General features: G+C 36.9%; 1 pseudogene; it reads right to left on the reverse strand.

Moving 5' to 3' along the window:
* Positions 1-6520: 6520 nt before the first annotated feature.
* On the reverse strand, positions 6521-7619 carry LOC141492136 (protein arginine N-methyltransferase 1-like; annotated as a pseudogene).
* Between the last annotated feature and the right edge of the window lie 3908 nt (positions 7620-11527).

Genomic DNA, 11527 nt, shown 5'->3' on the forward strand with positions numbered 1-11527 from the left:
TAAAATCTCTTAAAAGTATCTAAAGAGAAGATGGTGGCAAGAGTACAGCTTCTCTTAGGTGCTTTCTCCAAAATACTTCAAAAACCTTAAAATTATGACTAAATCTTCAAGAGACAGAACCCACAGAAAGATACAGTTAGGCAATTCTCCAGACCAAGGTAACCTGGAAAATAATGGGCAGGCTCTGTTCCAAGGAGTTGGAGGGGCAGCAGTACTGGAGGTAAGGGACTTTAACCTCCAGCTCCTGCTAGCAGAAGCAGTTTCCTGACCTGCACCCCAGGGAATATCAAGCCCAACTTGGAAGAACATCAAGAAAACCTCTGCCAGAGTGAGCTTGAAGCCAAAGCCAGCATGGCTCTCCTCAGCACAGCCATGGCTCTCAGTGCAGCCCAGATCTCAGGAAACTTAAGCAGGTCCATGGAGACCCCAGCAGGACCTTCCAGGCAACTGTGCTCTGAGCTCAGCCCAGGGAAGTTAAAGGAGCAGAGAAAGTCTGTCGAGGTCTGTCCCATGTACCTGGAACAGCACTCTGGACATTTAAACATATTGCAGTCTGGGCCCCCCATAGAGCAGGGACTCCCCCCCAACAGCCCCAGGGCATGGGGGGCACTTGTGGTCATTCAACAGACTAGGAGAGCAGTCAGAGCCTCACATACTGAGGTTCTTGCAGGGCAGGGGTGTGTCCCAATAATACCCAAAAGCTCAGGAAACATCCCCAAACCAGGCATAGGCTGGGGAAATGAGTAAACAGAAAACAAAAGGGAACCTGATCATAGACAATTACTTTGGTACCATGGAGGACCAAACCACACAATCAGAAGATAAGAACGTCCAAGCTTCTGTATCTAAAGACTCCATGAAATAAAGAAATTGGGCTCAGACTATGACCTAGCTCCAAAAAAGATTTTGAAAATCAAGTGAGATAGAAGAAAAATTGGCGGGGGGGATGACAGAGATGCAGGAGAAACATGAAAACGAAGTTAGCAGCTTACTCAAGAAGATTCAAAAATTGCTGAAGAAAATAACATGTTAAAAACTATCTTGGGTCAAATGGATAAAAAATTCAAAAATTTATTGAGCAGAAGAATTCTTTAAAAAGTAAAATTGGTCAGATGGAAAAGGAGATAAGGAAGCTTTCTGAGGAAAATAAATCCTTCAGTTAGAGTTAAAGGAAGCTGATGACTTTTTGAGAAATCAAGATACAATAATTCAACACCAAAAGAATGAATAACTAGAAGAAAATGTGAAATATCTCATTGAAAAAACAACTGATCTGGAAAAAAAAAGATTCAGAAAAGATAATTTAAAAATTATTGGGCTACCTGATAGTCATGATCTGGAAAAGGGCCTTGACCTTAACTTTAAAGAATTTCTACAGGAAAATTCCCTTATATCCCAGAAGAAGGGGGTAAAATGCAAAGAGAACCCTCTGATTTCTCTCAAAGAGATTAAAAAATAAAACAAACACCCAGGAATTTTATAGCCAAGTTCCAGAACTCCCAAGTCAAAGAGAAAATATTACAAGCATCCAGAAAAAACATAATTGAAATATCATGGAACTGTAGTTAGGATCACACAGGATTTAGCAGCAACTACATTATGGGATCATAGGGCTTGGAATATATTATTCTGGAAGGCAAAAAAAAGCTAGGAATGAAACCAAGAATAAATTACCCAGCAAAACTGAACATCCTCTTCCAAAGGAAAAGATGTACTTTCAATGAAACAGGGGAATTTCAAATGTTCCTGTTGAAATAACTAGAGCTGAACAGAAAGTTTGATCTTCAAGTACAGGACTCAGTTGAAGCATAGAGAAGGGTAAATTATGAGTGACTTAATGATGATGAACTTCATGTATTCCTACATGGAAAGATGATACTGATAATATTCATATAAGCATTCTCACTTAATACAGCAGGTAGAAGGAGCTATTATAGATGAGGCACAGGAGAGAGCTGAATTTGAAGATATAATATATTCTAAAAAAATGGAGTCAATGGTGAAAGGGGGAAATGTACTTGGAGTAAGAGAAAGGAGAGGTAGAATAGGCTAAGATATTTCATATAAAAGATATTTCATGTAGCTTTTGCAATGGTATATAAGTGGGGAAGGCGAGGGGGAATGAGGAAACCTTCATTCTCACCAGAAATGACCCAGGGAAGAAACAGCATACACACTCAATAGGGTATAGGATTAGCTAGGGTATAGGGTATAGAATAGGGTATATAAATCTAGAAGAAAAATGAGAGAAGGGGAGCAGGGGGAGGGGAGATGGAATGTGAGTGATAGAGGATAGCATAGATCATAAGAGAGGACAGTCAGATTAATATATTTTCTTTTTTTACTTTTTTGCAAGGTGGTGGAATTGGATAGCCTGTCCAGGAATATGGGGCTGGGTGGTTGCTGGATCTCTAGGATGCGATGTGGGCTTGGGGTCTCTTGGCTCCAGGGCTGGTGCTCTGTACACTATAACACTTGGCTTCCCCACAGCACATCTTTGAAAAGGGACAGAGTGAAAGGAGAGAGAAAATATTATAGATGATCATGGGGAGGAATGGATGGAGGAAATTACAATCAGCAACTGTGGAAAAATATGGAAATAACTTCTATGATGGACTCATGATAAAGAAAGTGAGCCACCTGAGACAGAGCTCATGATATCAGAACACAGACTGAAACACATTTTTTCCTCTTTCTTTTATTTTACTTCTCATGAGGTTTTATATTTCTGTGGGGGAGGAGGTACTATGTTTACTTTTAAACAAAATATTTTAATAATGTATAAATAAATTAAAGAAAATTTAAAACAAAGTCCAAGAGATGACAACTAATCAGACAGTATTGTATAAGTGTGATAGGCTTTGAAGAATAGTAGGGCAACTTAATATTATATAACCTTCTGTAAGGTTATTTACTGATAAGTAAGAAAGTTAATAGTCTCCCTTATTCTTTGATGTTTATAAGTTTTAATCAGTTATGTTGTCAACTGTTGTAACTGCCTTAATTTTCCTTCACTTTTATTTAAGTTTTAGAAGTATTGCACCTACAAGTATTTGTTTAACTTTTAGAAAAATAAAAGCTATCTGAAATTACTGAAATAATACAAAATGTATCTAAAGAGATAGGGTGTAATAGAAAATATTGATTTAATTAGTTGAAATTATTCAAATTTATGTTTACTAATAAAAAGACATTTTAGTTGAGAGTTATGCTAGGATTTTGTGATATATGAAGTTGGTATGTAAAACCATTTTTTAATTTTTAGAATATCATTTAAACTTTCTTCTTTTGTATTCTGTTATTGTTGAAGTGACTTAAATTCTCTATATTTCTTTGCCTTTGTTAATTAAGGGTGTCATATCTATTTTTTTACAATCTTCTTTGTTTAAGGGTGATGATCTGGAGCTTGACAGCTACATTTCCAGATGACTAATATTGAGAGTTACTCTCTGACAATATTCTAAATATTCTATGAAGTATACTTAGTCTTCTGTCTCAAATATTCATGGACACTTTTCTTGTAAGCTTTCCTGAATTATATTGTGTAGTGGTTATTTTTAATTTCATGGGCTTTTTTCTCCCTCTCTGAACAATTAATTCTCAGATTTTCATAGCAAGTTCTTTTTTCAGTGTTAATGGTTGGCCTTATTAAGAGCTCAAATGTTCTTCTAATTTAATGACTTTTGACTTTAATATTTCTTGCATCATTGTCATGTGTTTCACTTGTCTCTACTCTTCTTTTTAGATTATTTATCATATGGAGAATTGAACACTTGGCAAATGGAGAATTAAAGTTCTCTGAACTATTTTCTGATCTATTATGAAGTCCATTTTCTAAGTTAAAATTATATTTTCCTTTAGTTTGTTTATTGAGTATCTTAACTACTCTGAGATTTGTGAAGCTATTTTGATTTCATTTCTGTATGTTCAAATGCTTTGTTTCTCTTAGAGATTTAGTCTTACATTCTTTTCCCCATATTATTGTTTGATTATTTTATGGAATTTTTTGTTTGTTTATTCATTTGTTCAGTTTCATTTACTTCCCCCACTCCAAGTTTTACTTGTGGTATTTTTTTCAATTGTCTTTTTTCTACTTTTTCTTTTTTTAAATTTTCTTTATTTAACTTTTTGATATATATGTATATATATATATATATATACAAGAAACTGTTTATTTTCAAATGATTGAAGGGAATTTAATTTAAATATATGTCTTTCTTCAGATATCTTTCCAGAATTTTCCCTCTACTCTCCAAAATTCTCTCCAAATTTTTGAAGCTAGCATCCTCATTTTTTGTCAATCTTATTGTTCATTACTGTTATGAAGTTTACACATGCAAACACACACACACACACACACACACACACACACACACACACACACCCCAATATAAATGTAGAGAGAGAAAAAAGAGGAAGAAAAAGGAGACACAGATAAAGAGGGGAAGTAAAAATGAGGCATGGAGAAAGAAAGTAGGAGAGTAACAAGGAAAGAAAGAGGGAAGAGTATGAAATTGGGGAGAGAGACTAAGGGAAGAGACAAACACAGATAAAGAAAGAGACAAATCCTATGATTTTCTCAGTATATCAATCTCTGCAACACCTTCCACCATTAAAAATCTGCAAAACATAGCCTTTCATGAATGGTTGTTATAATGAGAAGCTATATGATTTGTTCAGAATCACATAAAACTCGTTTGTCTATTTTTATTTAATCTCTCTATATATACTACTTTGCCTTTCATAGGATGAAGAAATCTTGGAATTTATCAGCTACTACCCCTATATTACATTGAAGTGATATCATGTTTGGATGAGAAACTGGGTAGAAAATGGAATAGGAGAAGCAGAGAGGGCTGAATTATATTTAAAAATGATAATGCTTGTTATGTCACCTAAACTTCTTTCTGAAACAAAGGCCCATTTCTTTGACACTGGTGTTTCTGGTGCTGCTATCAGTCAGAGAGCCTTGGGATTCCATAGTTTCTGAAGAATTAAAGTTGTAAGGTATTCAAAGTACAATGGAGAGGCATATGGTGAGCATAATTAGACTGTAACACATAATCAATGAAAAATTCTCAGGGGGGAACAGACTAAAGGGCATCATCAGAGAAATACATGATTGGAGAAGGGGATTAACCATTGACACAGTCAGAACAAGAAATAAATTAATAGCCATGCTGTATCCTCCACCGATGACAAGAAAGTTGGAGAAAGGTTTCTGTTATCCTGGGTAGATGTCATGTGAAAAACTTAGAGGAACACATCGAGAAGAATGTATAGGATAGGAAAGAATAGATTAGTTGTGATCTTTTTTGTTGAAGGGAGCACTCATATGCTAAAATAATAAACTAATAGATGTATCACATTATTTCTAATTAATAGACTTCTTTAGTAATTTGTGTCTGGTTCTATAGTCTTTGTTACTATTGAAAACTAGTTTGTAAACATGCTTCCATTGTACTTTGTTATTTTAAACAAATATTATTTATTAAATTTTATCATTTACGTAATGAAAGAGGTTTGTTTTTTGTTATCCCTCTCTGTTCCCTCATGTTTTTTACTGTTGTTCTTGCACTTTCAGAACTGGGGGACCACTGGGGACCCAATTCACCAATTCCAATGCAGATCCTTCCTTCCTTCCTTCTTCCCTTCCTTCTTATCCCACTATTCTCATAGCAAATCAAATCCTTACTTATGGGCATTCTGTCCAAAGGAATATAAATTTTGATCCCTGAAACCTCACAAGATATATGAGAGTTTGCAGGCTTGAATTTTTCCTTAGGAACCATGCATTAAACCCAGATCATGCTGGTTCTCATTGATTGTCAAACACTAGGTTCCCGTTCAAGTCTCACTTGTTCAATGTTTGAGTCCTTGTGACTTAGATTGAGTGAAATAGCAATTGTTTCTGTTCTAGCCTGAAACAGGTAAAAGGGAATTTTTTTGCCTCATTTCTTACCTAAGCTTAACCTGATAACCTGAGACATAGGAAAAACTTTAACTTAAAAAAGGACATAGCTGTGTGGCCTTGGGCAAGACACTTAACCCCATTTGCCTTGCAAAAAACCTAAAAAAAAAGACAATGCCTTCTGCATTTGGGGCTCTCTCCAGTGGTCCTATTTTATATCTTTCCACTGAACACAAATGGTTCCAGAGGAGAGAATGAGGCTGGTGCCTTTGCAGAGCCCTCCCTCACTTAAATCTTTTCCCCCAGCTTGATGGAGATGATTTATTGTCACGAATGAAACTATATAAAAACATAACTTATGAAAAACACAGCCACAATGTTGACCTTGCATCTCTCACTCACTCATGGGAGGGAGCATATTTTGGGGATGGGGGACATAGGACAGGGGAAGGGGTCAAGGTACCCTCAACCTATCAAGATGAAACCCCTGGCCCCCAGGAGAGGGCCAGCACTCTGGAGTGGGGTGGGCTGACTGAGGCAGGAAGCCTAGCCCAGGATGGGTTGGGTAGAAAGGGGCAGGGGTTTACAGGGATGGCCCAGGGGGCCAGCTCAGCACATCCTGTAGTTAGTGGAGCCTGAGCTCATACAATTGACCTTTGAAGTTCAGATAGATGGTGAAATCAAGGTCTCAATTGTTCTTGGTGTAGGCTGCATGCCAATGGTGTCTAAAATCTTTTTACCAGTCTTCAATGTTAGGCAATCCTCCATAAACAAACAGGTTCTTTCCAATGTTTTGCTCAAGGGGACTCAGGGCTTGTGGAGACATTTGTACTCTTGTAGTAGCAGGTAAACTCGAGGTTGAATTACATGACCAGGACATGGACATAGTTGTTCCTCTTCACTTGCAGCCATAAGAGGGAGGTAAAGGTCAGGTCATCCTTGTGCATGTGTAGATGTCCCACTTCTTGATGAGACAGGCATTGGTCACCATTTTCAAGGAATCAACCAGGTGAACAAGAGATTCCTTGATGGCTATGTCAGTACATCTCATATTAAAGTCATAGACATTCTTCCACCAGTGAATCTTGTAGTCCTTTTATTGCTGGGATTCAATGCCAGTCACACACAGTGTTGTCCCTATCAGGGAAGAGGAGTCCATCAGAGACCAGACACTTTTCTCAGTTGTATAAGACAAAATTCAGCATGGATTCATAGAAGAGGCAGTAACCCATCTACTTGTTGATGATCACATCCACTGTGTCCACAGGTAGTTCCACCTCCTCCACCTTCCCTTTGATGATGATCACCATCTGGTTCAGTTTGATGGCCTTGACCATCTTGATGGCACAGTTGTCAATGCTGGAGTACTCAATCCCAATGGCTTTGCGGGCCCCAGCCTTGACCACATATATGTAGAGGATGCCCATGCCCAAGGTCAGCACCACCTTGTTCTTGAACAGATATTGGTTATGGAATACAGAATTCTGGTAGCTGAGGGTCTGGCCAGCATCTGGAAGCACACATCTCCTCAAAGTAATAATCCTTGGACATCATGTTCTTAGCATTGGGTTTCTGACTGGGTGCAGGATATTTCTTCTAGTGAAGGCTGAAATCTCATCACATTAGTCAATGTAGTCATAAAACTCATCACAATGCAGTTCATGGCCTTGTCTACTACAACCATTTTCTTTCCCCCTCTCCAACTCATCCCACCCCTCACTTAAATCTAAATCACTTTCAAGTCATGGCAACACCTTCCCGATCTTATGGTCCTCTTTGAGAATGAATGACAAACAAGTTAATGCAATTTGTACCTCTTTATACCAATTTCATTCACAAAGCATTTCTGTAGGCCCTGAATTAAATGATAAACCTTTAGTAATAATAAAGACTACATAGCTAGAGCCCAAACTGAAGCAATTTCATTCTCTAGTAGGTAAGCAAAATTGCCTTTAAATGTGTAGGTTTAGGCATGTTCTATTAACAGACTCCTCTGGAATCCATTACAATTTCATGTTCTGCAATATTAGGTTATGCTTGCCATGCCCAAGTCTCCACATTTATAAATCAAGGGATTAGGGGAAAAATGATTTGTTCATAAAGGATGAGAATCCATACCTCTACTAATTTCAGAAAGAGACATTGGCAAAATGGGTAACAATGTTGTGTTAGGGAATTCTTTTAACATTTTAAAAGCCACAGTCTGGCAAGAACAAAGAATCACTTTGCTCCTAATGTATTAAATATGTTGCCTATTTATATAGTAATTGTTTTATGGAAAATTCATCTCTTTTGTTCAGTCTTATCTTTTTTCCCTCTTGTCCATGCTATGTATTTATGAATTATGCATGGGAGCATAATTAAAAGTAACAATTGGTGAATTGTACTCCATGGACATTGTTCTGTGTTTCAAGTCTTATTTAGACTCCACTAAATTTATGCAAACAGAAGAGCTTGTAATTCAATTCATAACCATCCTTCCTGTGAAGGTTTCCTTTATGTAAAATGCATTGCTTGCTAAGGGCTGTTTTTCTGACCAGACGCTTTGCATAGTTTCCCCTCCTCTAGCTTTTTAACCAGTAGACAATTTAGCATCTCTTCTCCCAAGAATCTTTGCCATAATTTGTAATCTATCCTTCTCTATCCTCTTCCATGGAAGTGTCTGTAGATCTCCCAATGTCTTTTCTAGGTAGTTCTTTATACTATATTACACACACAGTTAAATTAATGAATTGACCAAGATAGATCCCTAAAACTCTATTCTTTGGATACAAGTCTTGAAACTCAAATTCTTCAAACTTTGATGGTGTCTTTCCTGTAATTTCTTTTGTAAGGTAAAACCAAGCTGGGGAGGAGGACAAAGTCAAGATTCTTTGGAAAATATTGTTGTTCCCATGTCATTTTAAAAAAAATGATGGCTGTATTAGCTTACTTCACCTGTCAGACTTTACTTTACCTCTTACATTGCTTGGAAGAATCATCCTTTAGAGAACAGTCTTTTGGGGGGGGGGTAAAAGATCCAATTTTATAAGATGATGATCAACTCTTCTTTCATTCCTCATTCTACTATCATCTCTAGTGAAATCTGAAGTCTTGCTTTTAGTTTGCTCCACTCTACCATCAAGACCATAGATTAAATTGCTGAACTAAGACAATTCCCTATGTGATAATGACTTATACCTGAAAATAGATCTTTTTTTTCCCTCTCATGCCCTAGGTCAAATCTGATAATTCCTTTCTCTCCACTAATGATTATTATGTTCTGCTACAAAATAATCCCCTTCTGTAAAAATGCCATATGATGAACTTGGAGAATACAATTGACTCCTTCCTCTTACTCCAACATTGAATCATTGTTTACTGACTTTTCTCATTAACAGCTCCCATTTCTTGACAGAATGACAGCCATATCTAGAAGATGACCAAAAGAAAATCAAGATTTTTTTTTGCTTAAGGCATTCCCAAATTATGCTTTGTTTGATTATTCCATTGTATCTGTTTTAATACACACATATATAGTACATATGTAGAACTATCAATTATTATTCTCTCCACTATTCTTTTCCTTGGTCTTATATGCTGCTAAAATAAACGGGCTTTGATCAGTCTGAAATGTCATTCATTTGGTCAATCATCTGCCTCAGCCCATCTTTCTCTTTATTAAATGAAGGCTATTTATATTTTTTTAGACTAAATGTGGGAAACCTAGTCCTGACAAGTGAATTCCTCTTGTTGTTACTGCCTGGGACTATATAAAAGGAGAGTTTGGAGATGATACAATCCTCTGTATCGTATTGCTCTGCCTGAAAACTTCCTCTTAACCATACACTAGAATGATTTTTTTTTCAAATCAGTTAATTATAAATATGAGCAATTAATAAAGGAAGCAGGAAGAGAAGGCTGATGAAAGATGCTACAATCTGCAATTTGCAAAAGCTGCATGTGGAGGTGGAAGTAAGAGGCTTGGATTCCCTTAAATCATTCCATATCTTAGAACTAGATGATTCAGATCTTTTGCTTTAGGTCCATAGGCAGAGGAAACACTCTTGAAATAGGCACTTTCTCTACTGCTTCAACTTGATTGGTTTATGGGAAAGCCAGTGGTTTACAAAATTTTACTATTTATTTCTAGACTTGGAGGGTAGACATTGAGGTTCTATAATTAAGTGGTAAGAAGGTCAACAATATACCACACAGAAGAAGGTATACATCTTACACCTAAATCTAGAAAAAAATGTTCAAATTAATTTAGTCTAACCTCCTTATTTTATAAAGAATGAGGACAAGATGGGATAATGTGACTTGTACAGGACATGTTGATGCTAATTGTCAGAGCCAAGATCATAACAAAAGTCCTCTGATTTCAAATCCAATTGACTTTTCATTATTCCATGGTTGCTTCCCAAATGTCTCTATCCCCTAAATCACACCCCACTCCAAATCTACATGCTGGTTATCCTATTGGGCCAGGAAAATGAAGTGTCAGAGAGACTAGAGAAAATTTAGCCTTTTGAAATAGAACAGTATTAATTACATTAGAAAGGGGGAAAAAGTCACTTAAGTATTAATGCTATTGCCTATTGGGTATGTCTATTAGTGTCTCTTATCAATAAAACATTAAGCACAGAAATTGGGCTTCCCGCTAGATATAAAAGGTTTTTCAGATAAATTGGGTTAGGAATAAGAGTTCATTTATGCCTCTTCTCTGCTCACCCTGTGGTCCATTAAAAGAAGTTCAAAGACTTCTTCAAATGTGTGTTTTAAAAGAGGGAAGGGAGGTGGTTTATAAAACCAAAGGTCAGAGACTACTTTAAGCTCACTAAGCATTCCTCAGAATAATGCACCAAATTAAGAGTGAGGGAAATACAGACTGAAAGATTTTATTTAGTTCTTTGTTTTAAGAGAAGCTTGTTCCTGATATTTTTATTTCCTCTGAGGCTCTGCTTATTTATGCTGACCCCATCAATTCTATCTCCAGAACATAGTTAGCATCTGGCCTTTTATCTTCCCCTTCACAAGGGCCAACACAACAGCCCATCTCCTGAATCTTTACTTTGACCCTGGCTGGGAAGCTTTTCCCCAACTACACTCCCTGGCTTTTCTAAGGTTCTTCAAATCTCAGTCTCAAATCTTACTATCCAAAGGCTACCTGATCCATCCCCATGTCCTCTGCTAATGATGACCTTCAAAATCACTTCCAGATATGTATGTGTTTGTATGTAAGTTTTTATAAATGTATATGTATGTATGCATATGTATGCATTTGCATTTCCACAGAAGATAATGTTTGTCATTTGTTCTAGAAAAAGACCATGAGATCAGGGTGGTAATGCCATTAACAAGTACATGAATTGGATGTGTGTGTGTGGGGGAGTGAATAAGTGACCATCCTCACTTTATCCTCCAGAGTCATCTGGGTTCAATGGCCAGATATGAATCAGGACAACTGGAGATGGCTCTGGATGTGAAGCAATCAGAGTTAAGTGACTTGCCCAATGTCACATAGCTAGTGTCAAGTGTCTGAGGTTGGATTCAAATTCCTATCCTCCTGACTTCAAAGCCAATGCTTTATCCCTGTGCCACAGAGGAAATACATGTCTGTATACCTATGGATAT

Source organism: Macrotis lagotis, chromosome 6 (genome assembly GCF_037893015.1).
Source record: "Macrotis lagotis isolate mMagLag1 chromosome 6, bilby.v1.9.chrom.fasta, whole genome shotgun sequence".
NCBI lineage: Eukaryota > Metazoa > Chordata > Mammalia > Peramelemorphia > Peramelidae > Macrotis > Macrotis lagotis.